General features: G+C 46.4%; 1 protein-coding gene across 1 annotated transcript in view; it reads left to right on the top strand.

The window, feature by feature from the left end:
* Positions 1-27,908, top strand: part of ZNF831 (zinc finger protein 831) — a 62,443-nt gene that overhangs the window by 17,546 nt on the left and 16,989 nt on the right. The window lies entirely within an intron of this gene.

Here is a 27,908-nt window from a genome sequence, read left to right on the forward strand (position 1 = left end):
AAAGGGGTCAGTGCGTGCACTTGAGAGTCATGTGGGAAGAGGCACAGGTGGCGTGTGGAGCTGCGGGGCGTGTGGCTTGCGCGAGGTGCAGTAAGAGGCTCACTCTTGACAGTGCTCAGGAATAACTAAGGGCTGGACTCATGGCGATGGCTTCCTGGAAAAATGGCTATTTTAAGCTGTAGTCACTGGGCAACCAGGGTGAATTGCTGAACTTCTCTGGACCTTAATTTCCCCTCCCTTCCCCGCCCCTCAGCCTTCTGTGAGAGGCTGCAGGGCCCCATCTGACCTGCGGGGTGGCTACCTTACCATCATTTTGTGCATGATTGTGGGCTGTTTGGCTCAAGGGCTGACCTTGGGCTGTGTCTGATGCCCGAGGCCTTTGGTCAGGGAGGTTTGCTGTCACATGCTCCCCTTTTTTCCCCCTCCCAGCCTCTTCCAGCTGCTGGTGCCTCCAGGAATCTTCACATCATTCTGATCTCTGCCTCCACCGTCACTTGGCCTTGTTCTGTATCATGGCGGGTCAAGTCTTCCTCTGCCTTCCTCTAATAGGACCCTTGGCAAAGGATTTAGGACCCTCACTAAATCTGGGATAGTCTCACCCTGAGATCCTTAATTTAATTACATCTGCTGAGACCCTTTTTCCAAGTGAGGTCACACCCCACATCTGTTCACTGGTTCTGTGTACTAGAACTTGGGTCATAGTCAACCACCTTTGCAATCTTTCCCCCACCTGTGAACCAACAGAGGTGACCTTAAGGGTGTGCTTTTAAACTAAAGAGGTGACAACATACCCGAACTTCCGTGTACAAGAATGCACACCATCTAGGTTCTCGTTGGTCAACAGTTTTTGTGGGAAATTTCTACGGTAAACTTAATATAAGGAAAACTGAATCTCCCCAGTCACCACCCGCAGGACACACTCCGCACTTTGGAGAATAGTTGTCCAAGTGACCACAGGTAGCCTTGATGCTAATCTGCTTCCCTTCAGGGAGAGAGCCCACGGGCAGGGCCCCCATATGTGGTTTGTCCAGCCCCACACTCTGGCACTGACCATTGCTGATGTCAACCCAAAGCAGAGATGTTACTTCGTCCCCTGTCCCTGTGGAAGCGGGGCCTCTGCCCGGTGTGGTTGTGCCACCCCTGGGCCCAATGCCAGCAGAGAGATATGCTGAAAAGCCTGTGATTTTTTTATTCTTTCTACGCCATCTTCCCCTTAAAAGCTTCTCTTAGCCTCAGGGTTGAGTCCTGCACCTGCACCATGGGCTGTAGGAGGAGCCCTGGAGACCCCAAGCCTCTCTCCATTTGGGGAAAATCCCAGTCCTAGATACATCTTGCCTCAACATCAGCTTTTCATTACTTTTTCACACCCAAATCCCAAGAGCAAGCTGGGGGCACCAATGGATGGTAAATAAAACCAGACCCCATCGTGGGGAAAAAGAAACAAAACCTAGATATAGAGCTAAGAAACAAGAGGCCATCCATAGTTCAAATCCCTGCTGGGACCCCCTTCCCATAGGCAATCACGCCCGGCCACAGCCTGCAGTGGTGATGCACGTCTGTGCTTTCATGTTTATTATTTGAGCAGCAAGTTGGGCTAGAGGCCCAGGTCCTGGGGCTCATTTTCAAAGGCCTCCCTCCCAGCAATTACAGGGAACACGGAGGATGCCCACTGCAGGGCAGGTGTGAACCTGTGGGGTGCGGGAGAGGCATTGGCCTGGGGAGAATCAATCACTGCCCATTCCTTGTTGAAGTGTTAGAGGGGGAAGAGGGATGGAGGGTGGGGCACACCAGCGAGTGGAGGTTGACCGGTCATGATGGACACCACCCAGGCGGAGTGCAGGAGGCTGCATTAAAATAAATACCACCTGGAAATCAAAGGGAGTGGGATTGTATCACCACCACTTGCCAACATCAATAGTTCACCATGGAGTGACAGGCTCTCTGAGGGCCTTGGGTGTTTAAAAACAAAATGCTCCAACTTCAAAGAACCTGAAGGCCCGTGTGCCCATCCACCACCCACAGAAACCTTCCTGAGTGCTCTTTGACCTGGAAGGTGCCAGCAGGGAGACCAGAGCTGGGTCCTCAGCTGGACGGCCGCCCTGGCTTCTGTGTGCCTGCGTTTGCATGAGCGTACCTGTGTGTTTATGCTTTTTTGTGGGGGTGAGGGGCTGTTTTCCATGGCAGGACAATGAGGAGGTGAGTGATCTGCTGTTTTGAGTTACCTGAGGGGACGTAATTTGAGGAAAGGTCATGGAATCCAACTAAAAAAAAAAAGACGACCTTTGTGTGTGTGTGTATGAGTTTTGGGGGGATTTCTCAATTTAAAGGTAGGGAAAACTGGGCAGCCCCTGTGGCTCAGTGAGTAGGGCACCAGCCCCATATACCGAGGGTGCTGGGTTCAAACATGGCCCCGGCCAAACTGCAACAAAGAAATAGCTGGGAGTTGTGGCGGGCGCCTGTAGTCCCAGCTACTCAGGAGGCTGAGGCAAGAGAATCACCTAATCCCAAGAGCTGGAGGTTGCTGTGAGCTGTGACATCACAGCGCTCTACAGAGGGTGACTAAGTAAGACTCTGTCTCTAAAAAAAAAAAAAAAGGGTAGGGAAAACCTTAGGTTCTAATCCTCATTAATGTTTTAAGACATTTAAAAGTTACGTGATCAAGAATACTTGCATCCAGGAACGGAAATAAGACCTTGTAACTGATTTTTTGTTTCTTCTTTATTTTGGGGGGAATACTTCCTGTCAACAACTTAGGAGGATGAGAGAGAAAGGATGTTTTTGTAAAAAATATTTTTTAAAAAGATGTTTAATTTCCCTCTCTTCTAAACTATTCCAATAGCTCAGTACTCATCATTCAAATTAACAGATGGCTTGGCAGTGAAGTCATCTGCAAACAGAAGGCCAGCAGAGTTATTAGGGATGAGGACCTAATTTATGAGATTTTACGTTGATTGGAATCTGTGAGACTTTCCTGACAACTGAGGTTTTTTTTTAAACCTAAATCTAAACGGGAGTCCATCATGTTTAAGTTTCCAGCTAGGAACTAGAAATTTCTGTTTAGATACTGAATAGAGTGGACACAGCAGGCTGGTGCGGGAGGGTCGCTGTTTTGAAGAGTACCCAGACCCACTTTTGTGTCAGGGCGAGAGGTGGTGATATGTGGATGTAACCTCCTAGACTCAAGCCCCTCTTCGGAGGGATTGTTAGAAAGAGTGTTCACAGATGCCAAGTCAGTGACTGTCCCACAGAAAGCAAGCATCTCTCTAAATCCAAATCCAGAAAGCAAGCATCTCCCTAAATCCACCCCCAGGCCTCATCAGCTTTGCTGGTTGGCTGGGAGCACGAGAACTTCCCTTAAGAGACTAACCGTGGCTGAATTTAGACCCATTCCACGCTCTCTCGCTCAGCTTGCCGTAGCATTTATCCACGCTGTTCAGGTTAATTTGTACAATACAATGTAAATTGATTGCCAAGTGAAATCACCAATTGTGCTCAAGACACTGCATTTCATGAAGTTGATGAAAATGACCATTGGAGACCTGCTTTATTCACATCCTTCGGCAGAGTCAGACTAGGTGACAGGTACAGGTGAAGAAGGGAAAACTCACAAGGATAATTCCGAGAGTGACTTGAATCCCGGAGGCTTAAGGGATGCCTTTGGAAACATGAATAAATTCCTACAGTCTTTTGGTGGGGGATAAACGCCCCTTGGTGATCTTGCCATGAAAGTAAACAGCAAAGTGAAGACCACCTGTTGGTCTGCCCTACAATTTTGTATAAAACTATCTCGTCTTCATCAAGACTTGGCGAACTTTTGTTGATGTTAACAGTTAGCTTGCACTTTATCACTCTTGCCTCCAAACTGAAGGTTCATATTTATCTTTGTAGGCTTACCAGCACAACTTTTGTTTTCATTTTTCTTTTCTTTTCTTTTTTTTAGAGACAGAGTCTCACTTTATCACCCTGTATAGAGTACTCAGGCGTCACAGCTCATAGCAACTTCCAACTCCTGGGCTTAGGCGATTCTCTTGCCTCAGCCTCCTAGAAGCTGGGACGACAGACACCTGCCATAATGCCCGGCTATTTTTTGTTGCAATTTGGCCAGGGCCAGGTTCGAACCCACCATCCTTGGTATATGGGGCCAGTGCCCTACCTACTTGAGCCATAGGCACCGCCCCTATTTTCATTTTCCAAGGTAAATTCTCCAAGTCTTTAATCCTTTATTGTGAAATTTTGGTCTCCATTGTGAGAAGATTCATCTTAGGTGGCCTTTCCCCAGTAGCAGTGACCCTGTTTACCATGCGGATGGGGCCTCCTCTACCTTTGCAACCAGGTGCCCAGCATAGTGGCAGGGACTTGGTGTTTGCTGAATGAATTGATTGAGCCTGGGTTTCCACACCTTGAGCTTTCTTGGATCATGACCAATCTCAATTAAAACAAACCAGCTTCCAGATCTTCTCTGAGAAAGAACAAGAGAAAGCATGCAACCTGGAGGTTTGGTTTCCCCTTGTCATTTCAAGTTGTGTCAGTAGGAGAAGGTTCTGGGGGTGTCCAGTGTGGACGGTAGGGAACTAATGGCATCATTCAGTTTTATGGAACTGCCATCTTCAACCTTAAGGAACATCTAATGTCACCTCAGCTTTACGGGTGAAAGCCCTGGGAGAGCAAGGTGGTAACTGTAAACCACAGGATGTCACTTTGATGTCTTTTGATCTCAAATCCTCTCCCATAGCTCCGTGGGACCATGTTTTAAAGCGGGGTCTGGTTTCCAAAGCTAGCACCTAAAACAAAATTGCCTGTAGTCAAATTATCTTTGAAAATCCTGCAAATCCTATCAGAAGAGTCTGATTTGTGTATACAACTCAGAACAGAAATTCTCACGCACAGTATGTCCGAAGGCTGCTGAGATGAAAGAAGGAAGGAAAAAAGGCTATCCCTCCCTCCCTCCCTCCATGCAGGTTGCTTTGAAGATAAACACCAAATCCTCCCCCTGCAAAGGGGTGTGGGGAATTCTCAAGTGGCCCTGCCTCGCTGTATGGTGTGTGCCATTTGGTTTTAGCATTAAGCCTCTAGATCTGCTGTGATGTGTTCATGGACTGCTTTGCTGTAGTGGGGTTAGACAAGGTGATGAGTTGTGACTTCTTAGGTCAGGGGAGGAGGAGATTCAAAAGTCAGGGTGCAGGTTCAAGGCACATGTGATGGGACTCGGTTTCAGTCCTCATCTTGCCTAGAACACCTAAGTCTTCCTCATACCAGCTTAGGAACTGGGGGACATTTTCCCCTGGACAATTCCTTCCTGCCAGCTTAGGCCAGCTGGTGCCCACCAGCTGAAGACCATCACTCCTGGCCTGAGGAGAAGTCCTCTAACAAACCTGGTCATGAGCTTGTTCTTTCTCCTATTTATTTTCAAGTTAGGGTCTCACTTAAGAAGAGACGCTTTGCACGGACGGGTGTGTAGACTCACTAGCACAGGCACGCTCACGGCTAGAGTTACTTTCCTGTTACAAATAGCGGTGGATAGACCCACGTGTAGGCTGGAGTCAGACCATCTGAGCCAGGCTGTTAAAGAGTCTCTTCTGTTGTGCTGACGCAATTTCCGGTACATTTTTGCCGATGAGATCACTGTTCTGAAGTGAACACTTTTCAGAACACAAGGAGCTGTGGGGATGAGCATATTATTGAATTTTGTTTGTGTTTCGAGTGAGACATTCTATTCTCTGTGAGCTTAAAACCCATCAGCGTGCAGCGTTATTATCATTCTCCTGATATCACAGTTATTGACCCTGGGCTGCAAAAACAATCTCATAATTAGGTTTGCCCTGTTTTTGTGTTTATACGTACATCTCTTTTCAGCTGATGACATATTGGCCTTTTTATTATTATTATTATTATTATTGAAATCCCTTGTGCTAAAAGGGTCTGTTCCATTAAGAGAGACCTGTTCTATTTACTCCAGTGCTGGGATACATTAAAACATTCCATGGTAGAAAGAGTGCTCTTATATATTTCCTTAGAAACACATTTTGCGGATCTGAGTGGAGAACATTGATGTGGTTGAGGTTAATTATTTGGGCTTTTGTTGGGCACATTGGAAATCGTGCCCTTCTCCTGGAACACAGACTAAAATTGGAACACTGAAGAGGAACCGAGCATGGCCCTGTGCCCAGATGACACATCTGAAGTCATATTGATTGAGGGAGATGTTTTATTGAACGATAAGAACTACATTGAGTTTATGGTTTTGCAATTTCCGGCAGCTGGCGTGCTTATCACAGTAAACACGGAGAGGTTCGGGACCGCATTTCCAAGGGAGATTTTAGAAAACTCTCTCAATAGCTAAACTCAGGCGGCACTTTTGATTTAGAAGGCACATCTGCATTTAATTCCCTGAACAAACTCTTGATGAGTGATTTTCACGCTCATTTTGCAGATGGAGAAACTGAGGCTTAGAGAGGTGTCCAGAGATGACTTGCCTGGAGTTACCCAGATGATGAAGCTGGTGGTCAGTAGTGCTCTGCAAATTAGAATCATGAACCAGCTTCAGAAATTTAATTGTATCGAAGTGTTACCTAAGTGGCTATTTATGTTTTCTTTTAGGCTGAGTACAGAAAATAACTTAGATACATTTATTTTAAAGAGAAATTCTTTTTTGCTATTGAAAATAAAAAGTCAGTATCACGTGCCATTAAGGGAATGTTACAAAAATAAAAACACTACGATGTTTTTTTTGTAAACAAATTCTAGCCAGAATCTGGTGAGCTGAAGTCCAAGAAGCTCTAGGAATCCCCCCCCACACACACTAAAAAAGAGACTTGGAAGTGTTAGGGAGGTGTTAAAGGTACATTAGCACCTAATAGATACTTTTTTCTTCCTTAATCAGAGGATTAAAGGGGAATAGAAAAGAGAATAGCTTTCTCACTGTGCAATTCAGTTGTATTTAACCCTATGCTTAAGAATCACCTAAGATCATGCCCCTCCACCTGGTGCAAACTGTCTCTGCAATGCCCCCCCACCTGCTGCGCCTGGTGAGGGGCCATGCTTCTTTTTCTCTCTGCCAACAGCAGCCTCACTGGCTTGTGTTGTCTAATCTAATACTGCTATAACCTCAGTAAGGGCTTGAGCTGTATAGATTTAAACTCTACCTTCAGCAGAATTGGCTTCAGAGCCATGGCAACATTGCACACAGACCCTTCTCTAACAGCCCCACTTCTCTGCCTCATGTGGGGGCTCCCCAGGAGTTTTCCAGGCAGCTTCAAGCTAGATTTCTAAGATTCTGAGACACTGACTAGGAGCCCTCAGTAGGCATGCTGTCTGTGGGAGGTGGGGGTGCGTATCTGACAGTGGGGCGACCAGCGTCCCCCCAGTGTGTGGAGGCAAGGGCACAGGCTCTGTGGATCGTTCTCCTGAGAGCAATAGGGAGCCATTGGAGGATGTAGGGCAGGGTACAGAGCTTCCCATGTAGGTTTTCAAATGGCAAGGCAAGGATGTGGCTGGACAGCCTGGGTAAGAGGAAACTGAAGGCCTCCGTAATAGGTCAGGCACGTTAGTATACTTCAATAGAACTTGGAAAAAGTGATGTTCCACCTGGAACGGTGTTTTTCAACTTTTTTTTTTAAATATCATGGCACACTTGAACTTACAGTTAAACTTCCAAGGCACACTTAAATTGTGTTGATCAAAAAAAAAGTACAAAAGAATATACATATTGTGCTTTGAACTTCTTTTAAAAATAATTTAATTAATGATCACTAATGGTTGAAAACCATTGATGTAGAGGAACAAAAAAGTTAATTAATTGTTTGTAATTGCATACGCAATAGTGGCTAATACTGCTTTTAACAGCTAAGGCTAGTGTTGGGTGTGACCACTACCGCCATGCTGATACCATCCTCAGATAAAACTGCACTTGGGGTGCACCTCACAGGCTTTTACTCTGGGGACACACTGCACATCTCATCAAGCAACTTCATCATTTTACTCAATAACATTTTGCAGTTCCATGCTGTTAATGCACAAAGAGCTAGCTCAACACTCTAAGGGGGAGAGAGCCCCTCTGGATGGGGAGCTCTCATTTATGTGACCGATCTTCAATGAATGGAGTCTGGTCACCTCCCGTCTTTCACTATGACATGATGCTCCGTGGAAACATCGTTCGTACCTTCTTGGCCCAAGCAGAGGGTTTCTCTAGGGAGGGCCCATGGACAGCCATTGCCGGGTCTTTAAGTTTTGTGTTTCACATTTTAAACAGACCTTTCCAAATGCGTTCTAATTTATGCTCCTACCAGTAGCATATTAGAATATCTCTGTTCTTCATCTCAGCAGATGGGGGGTGGGTGCTTTCCAGCTCAACTTGCTTCTCTGGGGTCCACAGTCCTTCAGCTCTTGGAAGGCTGGTACCAGTCAGCAGAGAAAAGAACATGGAGTGATGATAAAACTTTTTATTTTTTTTAAAATCACAGACAAGTGAGTTTTTCTTCACCAAACTTTAGGTCCACTGGGCACAATTTGATGTTCTCACCAAATATTAATAGATTTGTTCCTCAGCAGAGGCACGATGTCTCAGCCTGCTCCGGGAGGGTTCTGTCACTGTAAAGGACACAGGGCCACACAGGACTTCCTCTGTGCTAGCCAATTCATTAGACCCGGTTAGCAATTTACAAAAGAGATTAATTGATTTTTCAGGCTGCTGGGCCCTCAGCGTTAGTCAGAGCAGCTCAGGCCTCCTGGGAGCAGCAGAAAGCACACAGTAATATGTGAGGCTTTAGTCAGAGGCTGAGCAGAGCCTTCACTGCTCATTACAAACAGAAGTCAGAGAGGTGAATTTCTCAGCCTTCTCTGGTTCAGGGGGGATTTGGGGCCACAGTCCAGACTCCCAAGATAAAATGAGAACACGCACGATGCTGTGACTGTTCTCAAGCTTTTATTATTCCCAAACAGATACCTCGGTTATCTTATTTTGAAATGTTGCTACAGGAGGCAGAAATTTAAACCCTGCAAGTCTGCATTGCAGACTTGGGAGGATGCTTTGGTTTGTGAGGAAAAGAAACTCAATTCAAAATTGACCTAGACACAAAACAAACAACGAACAAACAAGCAGAAAGCCCCCAATTCATTATCTCATGGAACAGAGAGAATTGCTTTAAGCTTAGCTGATCCAGAGGCTCCACGGAGATCACCAGAACCTGGTTTTTCTCCATCGCATGGCAGCTCTGGTCCCGCCCAGCCTTCCTGTGTTTATCGCAGCTTGACCACTTTTCAGAAACCTAAATCCCCCAACTAAATCTCATGGGCCTGGTCTGGTCATATGGCTCCCCTTGAACCAGTTATGGGGGCTGGTGAGTGGCCAGGCCCGGGTCATGCACTTGTCCTTGAACTACAGAGACTACAGCCACAAAAAAGCAAAGGAGAGATGCTTCTCCCAGCAGAAGGGGCCAGGCAGGTAGACAGAACAAATGTCCACGTCTCCTCTGTATGGACACGAGAAACCATCTCTTACCCCTGGCTTAATGCAATTAAGTGTACATTTATGAGTAGGTGAGCCCCTTCAGCCCCCATGAGAGGAGAGAGACAGAGATGACACGAGCCCTCTTTTTAAGGAGTTTGGGGATTGGCTGGGGAACCGAGACACCTTGATGATATAGATCAGAGTTGTACAGCCTGAGGTTCACATGCAATTACCGGGGCCTGCTCTGTGCCAGGCAGTGTGTGGGAGCAGGAAGAGAAGCGAATAAGAACATGACATGGCCCTTGTCCTTAGGGAGAGCCCAGTCTGGCAAGGGGACCGGCTCAGACTGGTAAACAAGTCATTACAAATGCAATGCGGTAAGCTGGCTGATATGATTAAGCCTCCAAATGAGGGCTCCTGACAAGGCCGGCTGGAGCAAACAGGGAGTGGGCTGGCGTCAACAGGACACGGCCAGGAGGGGCTGTGCTGCCTCCGCTCATCCCCCAGGGCCCTCGTCTGGGCCCCCTCTGCAGAAGGGAGTGTGCGGGGCATTGGGGTGCACCAGAGGCTACCATCCTTTGTCATTCCTTCTCCCCTCCTTGGAATTTTTGCTATCTACACTAAACTGCTGGAAATGGAGGCGCACAGCACTTAACTACTATTTACTTATTTATCTAAAATGCTAAGTGTTCCCCTTGGCAATCACTAATAGATTCCTGTAGAACTCAGCAACATGTTCAGAATCCTGATTTCTGTGCCGGCTGAGGGGGAAGCTGAGAATGGGTAGTGTGCCGATGATGTGCAGCTGGGGAGGTGGGAGGGCAGGGCCACACAGTCATTTGAAGAGAAGGTTGAAATAGGGTATTTTGAAGGTAAATGTGTGTTGATGTTGAGAGAGAGAGAGAGAAAGAAAGACTCCTATACCTGCAATCCCAAACCTGGAAAAGGGACAGGTCTACTTTTGAAAGACTTTCTGAGAACTGTCCTCACCTCTGAGGTGGGAGATGACCTTCTCAGCAGAGGACCATAAGTGAAGCCTGAGTTTTGTTCTAGAATTTTCCTATTTGAAGTGCTGAAACCAGTAGCCAAATGGAATCAGAGGTTGAGGAAGGATGAAAAACAAGGATCTCAACTACTTAGGAGGCTGAGGCAAGAGGATCTCTTGAGTCCAAGAGCTTGAGGTTGCCATGACGCCACAGCACTCTACCCAGGACCACAGAATGAGACTCTCTCTCAAAAAAAGAAAAAAAAAAAAGTGAGGTTCTCAGGCATGGAGTTCAACAAATCTGCAAATAAGGTGCAGGTTCACCTTGTGGAATCTCCCCCCACCAACTGGGCCCTGGTCTTCACAAGGGGCAAGGCTCTTTTGGTTTTAGAGGCAGATGCGCCTTTTTGATTGATTCTAAGGTGTTAGTGTCAAGGCGAGGCAGAAGTGTCTCACAATGGTTAGCCTATAGGAGAAATAATTTCAGGTGATACGAAGACCAACCTTAAGTGACACTGAAGGTAATTCTCATTTCCCTTTAAGCTTCTTGATGAAATCATGGAGAAAGTCGCCTTTATCACTTGCCCAACCCTTTCCTAATTTCCCTTTTAAATAGAGAGAGGTTAGTTCTCAACTTTTAGCTGAACTTGAAGACGCAATTCTGCTTTTATTGTATTTATTTTTGCAGGAGAATCTGCCCCTTCTGATGCCAAATACCTTAAAGCCTTCCCAGCCATCCTTCCCAGCTGACCTTGGGAAACCAGATATTCCCTTTTGTTCTCAAAGCCTCCGTTGAGGGCGAGGGTGATACAGAGCAAGGAATTTAGCTTTTTGGATTCAATAGAATTCATTTGCTTTTTGGATTTAGAAGAATTCGTTTGAGTCCTGACTTCTTGACTTCTCTGGGCAAAGTATGCTCCTTCTATTTGTCTCAGGTCCTCCTCTGTAAAATGGAGCTGACGTTTCTGAGTCCATAATTCGTCTAATCTGGACCTCCCCCAAATCCCATGGAAACCTCACACCTATCTAGGAAGGCCTAATTCCTTACCCTGCTCCATGGGTTTGTTGAGAGGCTCAAGTTACATGTGACAGTGAACGTGAAAGCGCTGGATAAAACTAAAAAGGACTTTATAGGTGGGGGTGATCATGGCTGACAGTGGGAGGGTAGGAGCGGCGCTAAGTTACCCCCACCCTCCCTCGTCTGGAGAAGAGGTTCATAACTGCTGGGGGGGGGACTAGTCAGCATCTGGGGGTCCTGGAGTTTGGGCTGCTCTCCCTGCCAAGAGGAGACTGTCCCTAAAGGTAGAGAGGCAAGTGGAACCCGAATAACGCCCCGTGCTCAGGCGCAACTCACCCTCCCTTTGTCCGACCCCCACACGCGCCGAGCCCCGGTTAGAGACCCACTTCCCCTGGGGAAATACATGCGCGCTAGCCCCCCGCCCCCAGTGTTAGCTGCTGGCCCCAGCCTATAGAATCAGCTCCGAGAACAAGCACTGCTTCCTGCTTTAGCATTTTGAGAGTTTCCTCACCTAATTTTCAGTATGGTCCCGTGGGGTCGTGGGGTGGGGTGGGGAAGATGTTGTGAGGGGCAGGGGCTGACCACCCCCCACTCTAATTTGGAGTCTTGCCCACGGTTTTACGTTGAGGCAAAGAAATGCAAACTTAAGTTTCCAGATTTTTCCTTGGCTGTAGAACTCTTAAAAATTTGGCTTGCTTATTTCTTTAACTTTCAGAGACAAGAAAAAGTGATTTTTTTGTACCACCCTCAGCACAGACATTAACAATCATTTTCAGCTTTCCGGTTTCGCTACGAGGCACCTGGCGTGCCGGGAATGGACAAAAGCCATTTCTCTAAGCACTCGCATTTGAAATTATTAAGTGTTCATTAAGCACCCCCGGGTGCAAAGCACTCTCAGAGATGTTTGTTTCTCAATTTTCCATAATTTCCTTATTTTTTTCCCCCTAGCTAAAAGGCAGATTGAAAAATGAACTCGGTGCATTTGACTCTGAATCATAGTTAATGCGCGACGCCCCCTCCCTTCACTGCGCTGTTTTCTGCCTCCTCCTGTCTCTTTTCTTATCAATCCGATAAAAGTTCTTATTCTTTTTAACAACCTGCTCGGGGACTCTTAACTTTTGCTTTCTCCCCGCCTACGTGCCAGGAAACACTGAGTGCAGAAGCCCCCCGCGGGCGCTCGGGCCCCCGGCTGCCGGCTCCGGGCCTCGAACCTTCGGGAAGGCGCCGGCGGCGTCTGCGCGGGCGGGGCGGGGCCGGGCGGGGCGGGGGGCGCAGCGTCCAGGCCGAGGGTCGCCGGCCGCCCCCCGCCCCGCGCGTCCCCCCGCGTCCCCGCGGACCGTGCTGGAAGCGCCGAGTCCCCCCCGCCCGCCCTCGCGGGCTCCGTGACTCTGGGTCTCGCTTGAGCAGAGAACAAGGCTCTTGTTTTTTTCTTATTTCTTTCTTTTTTTTTTTTTTTGACAACAACCTCACATAACCTCAAAAGTTGCCCATGAATTTACCAAAACTTTTTATGAAACTATTTTAACCTCTGGTGGGGGTTAAAAAACAAGTCCTGTGAATTTATTACCCGGAAAAAAAGCGAAGCACGACTCTGCCTGGGGCGCGGAATCGTCTTCGGAACTTCACGGGCGCCCCCTGCCGACGCTCTCGGAGAGCTGCGCCGACTCGCTCGGCTCTCGCTCGGCTTTTGCCGGGGTCCCACCGTGGGGGTCTGGTCTCCGAGGTTCTGCCCGGGTGCACACCCGTCCGGGTCCTGCCTGGGGGGGGTTCTTCCTGGGGGATTTTGCCCGCATGCCCGGTTCTTCCGGGGTCTTTCTGGGGTCCTTTCCAGGGGGTCCTGCCCGAGTGCCCACCCGTGCCGGGTCCTGCGGGGGTCTTGCCTCGAGGTCTTGCCTCGGGGGTCCTACCCGTGTGCCCCCTGTCCCAGGTTCTGCCTGGGAGTCTTGTCTCGGGGATTTTGTCCGAGTGCCCACCTGTCCTGGGTCCTGCCGGCGTCCTGCGGGGGTCCTGCCTAGGGGTCTTGCCTCGGGTTTTGGCTAGGGGGTCCTGCTCGCATGCCCACGCTTCCCGGGTTCTGTGGGGTCTTGCTGGGGTCCTGCTCGGGGGTCCTGTACGAGGGTCTTGCCCGCCTACTCTTCCCGCCAGGGTCTGGCCCGGGGGTCCTGCGTGGGGGACTGCGGGGCCGCCCCTGCCTGTGCATCGGGGTGGCGGGGGACACCTGCTCGGAGCGCCAGGGACCTCTGGGCGCGAGGCCTTTCCCATTCTCGGGGGCTCAGGGGTCGCGCTGAAGTGCAGGCTGCAGCCGCGGACCGGGCAGCGTGTCCGAGCCCACGAGCCCGGGCACTTCTCGGGGCCGCGGGACTCCCGCCCCACCAGCTGCTCTCGCCGTGGCCCCCGCCCGGACGACCCCGGCCTATTTGTCGCTTTGCTCTCACATAAACGCCACCCGCCCAGCAGGAGTGTCAGGTTCCCTAGCAGAGAGGACGCAGAATCAGGAAGGGGCTGCAGACGGGGTTGGGGCGGGGGGCTTATTTGACTTCCCAAGGACTAGGGTGAGAGGCGCGGGTAAAGGCAAGAAGAGAACGGGGCGCTGAGGGACCTTTCGGGGGGAGGGCTCCCCGACCGGAGGGATGTGGAGCTGAATCCCGGATTTTGCCGCAGAGCCCGGGCTCCCAGTCCCGGCCCCCTGAACGGGACTAAGGAGCCTTCCTGTCACCCTTATGGGAGACGTTTCATCCTCCCCAACTTGGAAACACACTGATTCTCTTTCAGAACTAGCCATGTTGTCAAAAAGCACCCGGAAAAATATTACAAAGCAAATGTTCTAGAACAGTGACGCAGGAGAGGACAGAGCCTGCAGCGTTCGCCCAGCAGAGGCAGCGTGGTCGGGGCTGAAGGGGTTGCAGACCCTGGAGTCGGGTTGCCTTGGGGACGGGTCTCAGCTCGTCTGTGCCTCAGATCCCTCCTCCCTGTCTGTAAAACGGGGGTGATAATAACAACACCCCCCAAACACGTACAATTGGAAGCAGGGCTTAGCATCCCATAAGTCTTGCTGAGAATGCCAACTCATCGTTGTTATTCCAGCTCTGTAAAGAAGCCAGAAACCTAGAATTTTCCATTAGCAAAATCTCTCCATTTTTACGTGATGGTAATGCAAACACACACCCCAGCTGAGCTCACAGTCAGTGAGTTTGAGACCTTGACTTCACAGGCGGCCAGAAGGCCATGGGAAAGGAGGGAAGAGGGCCCAGGGCGGTGACCACCGTCTCTGCCATGTCCAGGCCTCTTGGGCCTAATGCTGAAACCAGTATGGCCATCACTCTTTGGGGGGGGGGGGTGGATTTTAGGAAAACAAGTCCTTCTTTTTCTTTCCTCCTGGAAGAACAGAGGAGGGCTGTCAACTTGAGACCCCCCTCACACTCTGACACTGAAGGTCTTCAGATGTCAGGTTGGAAATGTGATGGCTCCTGGGTGTGTGTGGGGGGCGGGGTGGGGCAGTCCCTATTCTTGTCCCTGGAGGCTCTGATGTGCTCTGATGGCTCAGCTTCTCACCAGCCCAGATACCCCACCAGCAGCCCCAGGGCTTCTCACCTGAGATTTGCTGGGTTCTTTGTTATATGCCCCTAGAGGCTAACACTTCCTTATACCCTAGAGGAGGGAGCTGGGGGCAGGCAGATGGGCTGGGGCTGTCCCATCTGCCTGCCCCTGTCCTGGGCTTCCTTGGTCCCTCCTGGCAGCTTGCCCTGATGCCCTGATAATGTGACTTCTTGTTTACTCTTGTTTCTCTGTTGCTTTGTGAGTTGCCCAGCCCTGGGCAAGGTGGCCGCACACATTTAGACATTCATGCATCCATTCAGTGGCTGTTTAGTGGATATCTACTGGGCATTTAGACATTGTTCATTGAAGGACAAACTCAAGGACATTTCTCTGAATTCCCATTGTCTCCTACAAACATCGAAACTTTGAAGAGTCTCCAAGTTGAATAGAGAAAACAACAGAAATTACTTGCTACAGTGATTCCAAAACCCATTACAGTGAAGGCTACTGGGAAGCCAAGACATGTATTCCCATATATCCCTGTTCAAATGGATTAAATATAATATGTTATTGATTTGTTTGAATCCACACATTAATGGTTCAAAAGAAATTAGTTTTGTATGTTTGAATAGGAAAGCAATTATTTTTCCTTTTAAAATCACTTCCTGGATTTGCAGGTTTTTTTTAAAATTTTTGTGTTTTTTCTTTTTCTTTTTCACTCGGTAGGGTAGAATACCACAGACTGCTAAATGAAGGGGAAGAAGCTCTTTATTTTCTCTAATTAGCCCCTATCTGTTGTGTTTAATTTCAATTAATTTGGATTCATTTAAGTAATATTCCATTATAGACTCAATGCATAAATATTATTTTAAATTAAGATGGGAAATATTTTTAGTCAATTTTAAGTAACTCTGCATTGGAGGTAAGAAAATTCACTTAACCTGGTTTGCTCTGGAAGTCTCCTTGAAGAGGAAGGGGTCCTTTTTTTACCTTGTTTGGTTTTGCGTTTACTTTTCCCAATCTCTCCTTGGATTTTCCACAGCCAGTTTAGCAAGATTTGCTTTGGTCCCGACAGCTTGAGTCTTCCAGTGCTTCTGAGGACACAGGGCATATTTCTTCTTTGCTTCTGGTTTTGCCAGTCAATAAATTTGAGGAGTCACCAAGCAGTCATCTGTGTAGTTAGATAAGGAAGAAAATGATGATTTCTCTATTATTTTGCTTAGGAGAATGGGAAACTAGATTCATCAATGTCTGTTGGAAATGCCTCTTTATGGAAAAGACTGGTTTCTTTCATCAAAGTCATGATTTGTGTCTCCTGTGCAGACACATTATGTGGTTTTCCAGGGGAGAGGAGCAGACGCTCCAGCTTTGAATTTTAAGTCTGTCATTAGATGACATTATTAGGTAAATCTTTAATCCCACGTTCAGTATGGTTGGGAAAGTGGTGGGGGCCAGCAGGCATGCATGGGGCCCACCTGTTTCATTCTCTGGGGGCATAAGGAAATTTCTTTTTTTTTTTTGTAGAGACAGAGTCTCACTGTACCGCCCTCGGTAGAGTGCCGTGGCATCACACGGCTCACAGCAACCTCCAACTCCTGGGCTTATGTGATTCTTTTGCCTCAGCCTCCTGAGCAGCTGGGACTACAGGCGCCCGCCACAACGCCCGGCTATTTTTTGGTTGCAGTTCAGCCAGGGCTGGGTTTGAACCCGCCACCCTTGGCATATGGGGCCGGCCTACTCACTGAGCCACAGGCGCCACCCAGGAAATTTCAATGCCTGTTAAGAGTTAGGACAATCACAATTCTTGGCAAAAAGGGACAAAAATGCAACTCAAAAACATTTAAGTGCAAAGGGAATTTGTTCCTGCAACTAAAAGCCAAGGGTAGCTCTGGCTGGGTTCGGGGATTCCAACCATGTCACCAGGGCTCCGGAGACCCTTCTTCAAATCAGAGCCGGCCATCCTGTATGTTTGCCTTTCTCCTTAGCCGTGTTTACCTGCTACCCACTCTTCCCACCTATAATCCAATATATAAGGCTATCTTATATTTTCTCAACACAGAGATTGAAAGGAGTTTGGGGCAAACCCAAAATATTAAGATGTAGATGAAATAGGCACATTTCTATCTATAATATTGAATATGTGAATCTAGTTGCTTATGTCCCTTTAAATCACAAATTACATAAAATATTAGTTTGGTGATGCCATATTTTCTGCCCACGTTTCACGAAGCAATTCTAGCTGAACTTGTAGCAGGCATCTTCGGTAATGTCTTTGTCATCCCTGGAGCCACTTGTTTGAGTCATCTAATAGGGTTTTCAGAGCAGAGCATTTCACTTTTATCCAGCTCTTTGAGATTTGGTACTTTTAGAATCTGAGTACAATGCCGTCATAGCAGCTTACCCAGAACTATAAGCACCCATTCACGTAACATCAGGACAGGCCCTTTCTTCTCTTTAGTAGGTACCTATCTGCAAATTTCATAAAGTAAACATGTCCTATTTTGCTTTTTGAGCAGTCTCTAAGAGATTTGTTTACAGCAACATCCAGTACTTGTAATTGGGTCCTAAAATGTTCGGGAATAATGACAAAATTTGTGGTAAAACATTCCCACTCTCATCACCTTTTTCTAAACTAATTTTGTTAGGTGATGTCTTTGAGTGACCCAAACCAGCACAGATTGTCATCATTTCAGGCTAATGCGTCTTCCTAAATGGTATTTTGTAATTCAAAAGGAAGTAATTGAGGAAAATTCTTACAGAATGGAAGAGTTTGATTATGGAGTAACTTTCTTTTTCAGAGGGATACATTTGGGGGAAAAAACTTCCCTCGCAACTCATATGTATGAGCTCCCTAGAATGACGTATGCTGTGGGCACTCAGGAGGGGGGCTGCCATGGGACCAGCTGCTCTTGCTTGGCTCAGATGTAACATTCTGAAAGTAAGATGAAATCTGGCTGGACATGGAGAAGGAATGCTTTCTTTATTTTTAATACAAACAGGGGCAGAAAGAGACCCAATATCTAAACGATGACCCAATCATGCAGGATATTTGGGAGCAGCTGCGTTTTCCCCATACATTATTTTAAATAGTCATTCATTTTAACTTTCTTTATTATGAACATCTGTATTCTCAAACTTCAGTAAAATTAATTGCTTGGCTATATTATAATTCATTTCTATCGTCTTACATTATATAATAAGAATAATAGTAGGAATCATTTGAGCTAACCCAGTGGGGTGTTTACTATGGATTGATCACTACTCTGAGCCCTTCTGTCATCTCTTTTAAATATTTTGATAAAAATTCATGCACCATAATGATAGTCATTTTGAAAATGAGAAAATATGCCTAGGGAAATGAAGTGACTTATTGGAGGTTACAGAGCAAGGAAAAGCTGTGCATCTAGGCAGTCTGAATCCAGACCCTTGTCAGTAAAGATTGTGCTTCCCATTTAAACCACACAGGTTATTGTTGAAAGCCTCAATGTGCCGTGTGCTCACCCCTAATAATTTGTAAATTAATATTATGAAAGAATTTGAATTAGATATATACATACTCATCAACACAAACATATACACGTATATATATTGTTATACTGCAGTAGCCACTTCCTATGATATAAGTTAGCTATTGCTGTGTAACAAAACATCCCCAAACTCAGTGCCTCGTCACAGTGAGTGTTCATTATCGCTCACAAATCTTCCAGTCCGCTGAATACTCTGCTGATTGGAGCCAGGCTCATCTGCTCTTCCTAACTGTTCTCAGATACCTGTGGGGCCCTTGGGGGGGAAGTAAAGGTCATGTATGATAAATTATTGTTAACTATAATTTCCCTATTGCTTTATCAAATACTAGATCTTGTTTTTTTCTTCGTAACTATATTTCTGTGCACCTTAACCAATTTCTCTTCAGCCTTCCCACCCTCTGGTAACCATCATTGTATTCTCCATCTACATGGGATCTACTTTTTTATCTCTCGCATGCATGAGAACACACCATAATTGTCTGTCTATGCTTGGCTTATTTCACTTAACATAATGAGGTCTAGTTCCATCTATATTGCTGCCAATGACAGGATTTCATTCTTTTTCATGGCTGTATAATAATATATATATAAATATATACATACCACGTTTTCTTTATCCATTCATCTAGTGATGGGTACTTAGGTTAATCTCACATCTTGGCTATTATCAATAGTGCTGTAGTGAGCACAGGAAGGCAGATTACCTCACTGAGGTACTGACTTTATTTCTCCTAGATATATACCCACAAGTGGTATTGCTGAGTCATATTAGTTCCATTTTTAATTTTTTTGAGGCACTTCCGTACTGTTTTCCATAATGCCTGTACTAAGTTACATCCCTACCAACAGTGTACAAAGGTTCCTTTTTTCTGTATTCTTTTTTTTTTTTGAGACAGAGTCTCATTATGTCACCGTCAGTAGAGTGCTGTGGCATCACAGCTCACAGCAACCTCAAATTCTTGGGCTCGAGTGATTCTTTGCCTCAGCCTCCCAAGTAGCTGGGACTACAGGCATCCACCACAATGCCTGGCTATTTTTTGTTGCAGTTGTCATTGTTGTTTTAGCTGGTCTGGGCCTGGTTTGAACCCACCAGCTTTGGTGTATGTGGCTGGTACCGTAACCACTGTACTACGGGCGCCAAGCCTTCTCTACATTCTTATCAATACTTGATATCTATTTTTTTTTTTATAATAGCCATTCTAACAGGTTTCAGGTGACATCTCATTGTGCTTTAATTTGCCTTTCCCTGGTGATTAGTGACATTGAGCATTCTTATTTATTTATTTTTATTATTAAATCATAGCTGTGTACATTAATGGGATCATGCGGCACCATACACTGATTTTATAGACCGTTTGACATATTTTCATCACTGGTTAACATAGCCTTCCTGGCATCTTCTTAGTTATTGTGTTAAGACATTTATATTCTACATTTACTAAGTTTCACATGTACCCTTGTAAGATGCACCGTAGGTGTAATCCCACCAATCCCCCTCCCTCCACTGTATGTCTTCTTTTGAGAAATGTCTCTTCATATCCATCACCCAGTTTTAAATGGAGTTGTTTTCTTACTATTCGGTTGAGTTCCTCGTATATTTTGGATATTGATCTCTTATCTGATGTAGGGCTTGCGACTAATTTCTCCCTGTTTGTGGGTTGTCTCTGTTATTTGTTGATTATTTCCTTTGCTGGGCAGAGACTTTTAAATTTGTCCATTTTTGCTTTTGTTGCCTGTGCTTTTGGGGTCTTAGCCAAAAAAATCTTTGCCAAGACCAATGCCAAAACATTTTCCCCCATCTCTTCTGCTGGTAGGTCTGTAGTTGCAGGTCTTCTGTTTAAGTTTTTTATCCATTTTGAGTTGAATTTTGTAGAGGTTGTGAGATAGGGTTCGGTTTCATTCTTCAGCACGTGGATATCTAGTTTTCCCAACACCATTTATTGACGAGACTGTCCTTTCCCCCCTGTGGGTTCCTGGTGCCTCTGTTGAAGGTCAGTTGACTGTAAACGAGTGGACGTATTTCTGAGCTCTCTGCTCTGTGCTGTTGGTCTGCGTGTCTGTTTTGGTGCCAATACCACACTGTTTGCTCTAGCTTTGTAGTGAAAATCAGGTAGTGTGATGTCCCCACCTTTGTTCTTTTTGCTCAGACTGCTTTGGCTATTCAGGCTCCTTTGTGGTTCCACATGAATTTTAGGATTTTTTTTTTTTCTTCTATTTCTGTGAAAGATGTTATAAGGATTTTGTTTTGAGAAGAATTGCATTGGAACTATAGATTGCTTTGAGTAGTATGGACATATTAACAATATTAATTCTTCCAATCCATGAACATGAGATAGCTTTCCATTTATTTTTGTTTTCTTAAATTTCTTTCTTCAATGTTTATAGTTTCCAGTGTATAATCAGTGAAAAGGAGAAGAGCCCAAGGCCTTTCTTTTCCTTTACTAAGCTTTTTGGAGGGCTTCCTGCAATCCCTCCTCATTGTTTGGAACTGGACTACAAGGCTACCCTGGCTTCAGGGAACCCTGGAGAAAAGTATTTTAGAGGGCCACTAAACAGCACTGGGGTTCTATTTGTAAGAAATAATGGGGAGAATGAAAGCGGATAGACATCTCACAACGTCTATTCCAGCAACCAATACCAGTTTTCCATTTGAGGCAATACTATAAAATTTACCTTTATTATTATTTTTTTTTTTGTAGAGACAGAGCCTCACTTTATCACCCTCGGTAGAGTGCCGTGGCATCACACAGCTCACAGCAACCTCCAACTCCTAGGCTGAAGCGATTCTCTTGCCTCAGCCTCCCGAGCAGCTGGGACTACAGGCGCCCACCACAACGCCCAGCTATTTTTTGGTTTGCAGTTCAGCCGGGGCCGGGTTTGAACACGCCACCCTTGGTATATGGGGCCGGCGCCTTACTGACTGAGCCACAGGCGCCGCCCTATAAAATTTACCTTGAAAAATAATCTTATTTAAGTGAAAAAGAATTAAACATTGATGCAATTACTGTTAATTGATGCAATTAATAGTCTAAATCAGAGGTCAGAAAACTTTTCTGTAAAAGGCCAGATAGTTAAAAGGTTTGTTTTTGTTAGCCACATGGTTGGTATCTGTTGCAACTACTTAATTCCACCACTGTGGGGAGAAAACAGCCACAGATAATGTGTAAACAGGCAAAGCTGCCTTTCAATAAAACTTTATTTATAAAAATAAAAAGAGGGGGAGATTTGGCCTGCAGGCTATATTTGCTGATCTCTGGTCCAGAGAATTTGCAAATTTGACACAATAATGAAGACTTAATACTTGGTCATCAGCAGACACAGCAAATTCACCAAGCACATTGCTGGGTACCCAGGTTCTTTTTTTTTTTTTTTTTTTTAATTTTTTTATTAAATCATAACTGTATACAATGATATGATTATGGGGCATCATACACTCACTTCATAAACCATTTGACACATTTTTATCACAGTGGTTAACATAGCCTTTCCGGCGTTATCTCAGTTACTGTGCCAAAACATTTACATTCTACATTTACCAAGTTTCGCAAATACCCCTATAATATGCACCACAGGTGTGATCCCACCGATTCCCCTCCCTCTACCCACCCCCCCCTTTCCCACTTCCCCCTATTGTTAAGTTGTAGCTGGGTTATAGCTTTCATGTGAGAGTCCCAAATTAGTTTCATAGTAGGGCTGTGTACATTGGGTATTTTTTCTTCCATTCTTGGGATACTTTACTAAGAAGAATATGTTCCAGCTCCATCCATGTAAACATGAAAGAGGTAAAGTCTCCATCTTTCTTTAAGGCTGCATAGTATTCCATGGTATACATATACCACAATTTATTAATCCATTCGTGGACCCAGGTTCTTTCCATCTTGTTGCTCTGCTCTCTTCATGCTGGGCTTGTCCTTTTTTAATGGTCAAGGATGGCTGCTCTAATCCTGCCATTAGATTTGCATTCTAGCCAAAAGAAAGAAGAACAGAGGGAGTAAGGGTACCCGCTTCTCTTATGAGGGCATGCCTTGGATATTCCTGTGTTACTTCCTCTCACATCTTTCTGGCAGAACTGAATTACCTGGTCATACTTGGCTGCAAGGAAAACTGGGAAATGTAGTTTTTAGCAGAGCAGCCAAGAACCCCAGCTAAAAAGTATATTCTTATTACTAAGAAAAAGGATCAAATATAGGCAGATTTAATGCTGTGCCACTTGGGCTAGAGATATGGGCAGGGTGAAAGTCCTAACATCTTTTTCCTTAGAAAGAATTAATTTCAGTTCATATTCATGCCAGAAATGCTATTTCCCAGGCACTATTTATATGCTAAGATGTCCTCTTATGACTTGACCATGAGTCTTTCCAGGTGGCATAAAATCTTATTTATTATCATCATATGCTTCATCACAGTATAAATAGCCAAGTTTAAAAAATGACAGAACTTTGAAATTCTAGTTAGAGAAAAACATGGTTTTTTGTTGTGGTGGTGGTTTATCTGAACAAAGCGCTTGGAGAGCCTCATTACTCAGCGCCCACGTTCGCACTGACATACCCCGAGCTGCACATTTGTCTCTCACTGCTTTCCGCTTTCCTGTGCTTATGTTTCAAACATCTCTGCATGCAGCCCCACCCCACCCCAAAGGGTGTCCCCTTTGTCCTTGAGGCCCCAGGCACTGCTCCCGTGGTGGCTGGTTTTCACCCTTGTCCCTTCCCTTCCATCAATGCTGCCTTTCCACTGTTTCCCACTGAAGAATTCTCAAATTATATGGTGAGCTGCAGCAGTAACAGTAGTGAAAATACCTTGCTATTATTTACACAGACGAAGGCGCGAGACTCCATCACAACTGCATCAGAACGTCCCATTACTCACCTGCATTTTCCTGTTTCCTCCCAATGCACCCCACTAATTGCCCGGGGAGCAGGCATGGGTATACCTATGCACCCCTCAAGAAAATTAATTTTACGCCTTGCAACTGTGAGATGAGAAACTCTAGCAATAAGGAACACACAACCCTGGGCTGGTGCTCACTTCCTGTTATGGACAGCCTTCCTGCTGAGAATTATGAGCACCTTTAATTCTTTTCTTCACTGAAATAGGTTCGAAATTCGTATTTATCCTTTAAAGAGAACTACCCCTTTAAATCAGAAAAAAAAAAAAACCTTGATGAATGCAAATTGACGTTAAATGGAGTTTAAAAAAACGACCAGGGTTTTAAAATATGATTATAATCAGTGAGAATGGTGGAGCAGAGTCAAATCATTACTGATCTCACTCATGGGGATGGGAGGGGGAAACTGCTATGAAATAATCAAAAGAGAACATTTTCTGTGAAGCCTGTCTCTTGGTAAATCCTCCCTGGTCCCCGCAGCCCTGGGACCCCCGCAAGGGCCTGGGTGCTTAGTTTTGCCTGAGAGGGGGCCTTACCCTGCAGTCTGCAGTCCTGTTGAAGGGAGGGATACCTCCGTGCTGGGACTGTATTTGAGATTTTGAGGAAGGAAGCAGAGACGTGCCTGATGGTACACATTTTGGAGCCAGACTAGTTTTCATTCATTAAGTTCATTTACAAGATGTTTAATGAGCACCTATTATATACTGCACATGGTGTTGGGGAAACTGTAATGATGAACCTCGATCAGTCCCTCTGAAGGGAGATGGGCCACCAACCACGAGTACATGAACAAGATAACAATATACGGTGACAAGGACGTAGGTGGTGTTAACAGGAAGACCAGCCCTTTAGTTATGGAGCGCTATGCCCCAGGTCCTAAGCTGTGTGCTTGGGGTATCAGTTCATTTAATTTTCTCAACCACCCTTGCAGGAAATGCTGAGATTCCTTCCATTTATAAGGACATTGAGGCTCAGAGAGGGTGTGACCTGCCCACAGGTCATAGGGCTTGCTGGTAACAGAGGCAGGATTTAAACCCAGTCACTTGGCTCTAACATCCATCTTGGGAGCTGTCACCTTGTCCTGTGGCTGCATGAAGATGGGGTTTGAGCATTGTCTCTATGACCCCGATGAGTGGGGCTGGCTGCCTCCCCAAGGTTCTTTTGCTGACATGTGCCTTTGAGCCCTCCCTGGTGCAGTGTGTGGAAAACTTGAGCAGCAAGGATGCAGGTGGCCTCATGAGAATTAGGGAAGGCAGAGCTGGGTGCTCCCCAATGGGACAGAGGAGAGCCCATGTACTCAACAAACACGTGCACACACGCACACACACACCCCTCCATCTGATCAGAAATAGCCAAGAATTTAAATCCTACCAAAGTTAACACTTTAACAAATTATCATTTCTGTGGCAGAAGAGGAACCAAGCCCCCCAACCCGCTGCCCTTCCCAAGTACCCTGAATTCAGGAAGGACGGAGTATCGTGCTCTCCTTGGGGGCCGTGAGTTTTATTCAGCCCACGAGAGTTTTATTTATCACGCCTAGGTCACTCCTCTGCCGTAGTCTAAGCATATGGCAGGGGGCAGGGAGGCACCTTTCCAATCACCTTGAGGATCATAGCCCACCACTGTGCTCTTTGTACATCTGAGGGGGGGTGTGCCTCCCTCAGCCCCACCCTCCGAGAAAGAGTAAGACCGAGAATAGCCCAGGGCCCCCTACTCGGCCTCTGGTCACAAGCAGTTTTTTCCACCGTGAGTTCCTCTCTGAGAAAAGAGGTCAGGGCTCAGGTGGCACCTGTGGCTCAGTCGGTAAGGCGCTGGCCCCATATACCGAGGGTGGTGGGTTCAAACCCGTCCCGGGCCAAACTGCAACCAAAAAATAGCCGGGTGTTGTGGCGGGCGCCTGTAGTCCCAGCTACTAGGGAGGCTGAGGCAAGAGAATCGCTTAAGCCCAGGAGTTGGAGGTTGCTGTGAGCTGTGTGAGGCCACGGCACTCTACCGAGGGCCATAAAGTGAGACTCTGTCTCTACAAAAAAAAAAAAAAAAAAAAGAGGTCAGGACTCTCTGGGTCACCGCAGGGAGCTGTAGGATGCAGCGGGGCACACTCACCTCTGAGGAGCAGCCTCTGCCGGCTCCACTTGCTTTTGGGAACTTCATCCCTTTGCTCTCCCCCCCTCTTCAGAACTGTGTGGGTGGTTGGCATTGCTGGTGTGAAGAACCACGTTGTGACAAGCCGTAAATGTGTCCTAAGCTGGACTTCAGCAGAGTCTGCAGGACCGTCTTTGTGGGTAGGTCCCACCTTTATTTCCAGGCTCTGCTCTTCCTGACCCCAAAACTCTGAACCATTTTGAGTACCAGCCCCACAGTTCTGCTTGCACCAGGCCCTGCCAATGAGCTGGATTGTCCTGAGAGTACAAAATCCCAAGGACGGTGACAGAATGTGGTCTGATACCAGAGAACTGAAAAAAATGTGTTTATTTCATGTGAAGAGGCAATCACGTCTTGTCCGGGGAGGTGGGGAGGAAGCGTGGATTCTGGAGGCGTCTATGGAGCTCTGAGACACTCCAAGCAACAGGAGTGAGAGACCACCTGCCCCGGCCTCAGTGCACGAGTCTCTCCCCCAGTTCTCCCCGTGGTCTTTCAAAGAGCATCTGGGACTTTGCTGGTTTTTTTTTTTTTTTAATAAACTTTTTGTGTCGTAACAATTTTACATTTACAGAAAAGTTGTGGAGACATAAGAGAGTTATGTGTGCTGTGCACCCAGCTGCCCTGTCATTCCACACCTGACGCGTTATTGTTCACTAAACTTCAGTTTATTCTGCTCTCCCCAGTTTTCCCTAAAGCCCCTTTCTTGTCCCAGGATGCCATGCAGGACCATGTGACACTCAATGGGCAGGTCTCTGTAGGCTTCCCTTGGCCCAGACTATGCCTCAGACTGTCTGCTGTCGGGACTGGTCTGATGTTTCTCTCGTGGCTAGACAGTGGTTGTGTGTGTTGAGAAGGAAGACCTCAGCGGCAAAGAGCCCTTTCATCCTATCTAGCCAGGGTCCACCTTGTCAGTGGGACTTTTCACTGTTGGTGTTGACCTTGAGCACCTGCCCAGAGTCGGAAACCCTCAGGGATTCTGCTTTTCTCCCTTGGAAGTACCTGGGGCCGGCCTCCTTCCTCTGCTGTTCCACAGGCTTCCTTCCACCTTGAGCTCTGCCCTCTGCCCTCAGGGTCCCCCACTCGCTCTGTCTATGTTTCCTGCGATACATGGTGTAATTACTGTTTCCAGAACGAAGTCCACCCAGGCCTTTATCAGCGCTGCTGTGCAGACCAAGTTCACCACTGTCTTTACCGGAAGCAAATGTTATTGGAAAAGCAAATTACTTTTATTTTCCTTGAAAATATTTGATATGAGCTGCATCAAAATCCTCACCGAAAAAATATATCCTGAATCTATAATCAGAGGAGAGATGTTCCCTATAAAAAAAAATTAAAGAAAGAACTATCGGGTACATTTCTGCACTGAAACCTCTTTTAAGTTTTGTGATTTATCCTGTATTCCTGGGATTTATTAGTGGGTGGGCAGAGCTCCATGCCCCTCAGAGAACCATCGTCATGGTGAGCAGGTGACACATTCTCTTCCACCGACTCTCTGCCCAGAAAGTTGGATAGTCTGGGTCCTCAGATAGAAGGAAGACATATTTCTGAAGTAAATAGACTAATCATTTTTTATGATAGAATTGTTGAAGGTTGTTTTTGCATAGTGAGGTTAAAAATGTCTTGACCCAACAGGAAGGACACAGGACACCGATTTTCACCCCGGCCACCGGTCAAGCACTTGCCTTCCATCTGTGTGATGGGGACTTCTGAGTCCTTTTGACATCCTTGTGAATTCATTTGCTCCTCCTGGGCCTGTCCAGGGTCCCTCCAACGTGGCTGCCCCTCATTCTGCTGAGATGTAGTCTCGCGAGGAACATGAGGTCAAGCGTGTTGGTCTGTCCCAGGCCCAGCTGACAGCCATGTGGGCCGAACATTCTGTTCTGTCCTTTGCTTTTTTTTTTTAATCTCTTCCCTACCAGGAACAGAAGAGAAATGAATATAAAAAGGCCTTTCTGGGTTCTTGACTTACCCCTTCAAGGAGCTCTTTCCTCTTCCCTGCACGGAGAGCCCTTTTGGGGTGATCCCTTTGCCCTCAAGTGAGTGGCAGAGATGTTCTGGAAGAGAAGACGAAAAAGTCGACCCTTGTCCTTCTCTGGAGTTGAAGCGACCAACAAGCTTAACAATAAAAGCCGAAGTTGGTGCCCTTTCTTCCTCCTTCCAGTTTGAAAAGAGAAGAAAAGGTTGTTTTTTCTCTTTTGCCCTCCATTTTAAAATTCTTAAGGGAGAAGTTATGAGCATAACAAACTCTCATCTAGAAAATGTCCCTGAACCTGCAATTACGGGAGTGTGGCTGGCTAACCAGAAGCTCTAGGATGCTTTCCACATAATACCCCTTTTAGAGGTTATTATCGGCATCAGGCCATCTCTGT

Source organism: Nycticebus coucang, chromosome 21, assembly GCF_027406575.1.
Source record: "Nycticebus coucang isolate mNycCou1 chromosome 21, mNycCou1.pri, whole genome shotgun sequence".
Lineage (NCBI taxonomy): Eukaryota > Metazoa > Chordata > Mammalia > Primates > Lorisidae > Nycticebus > Nycticebus coucang.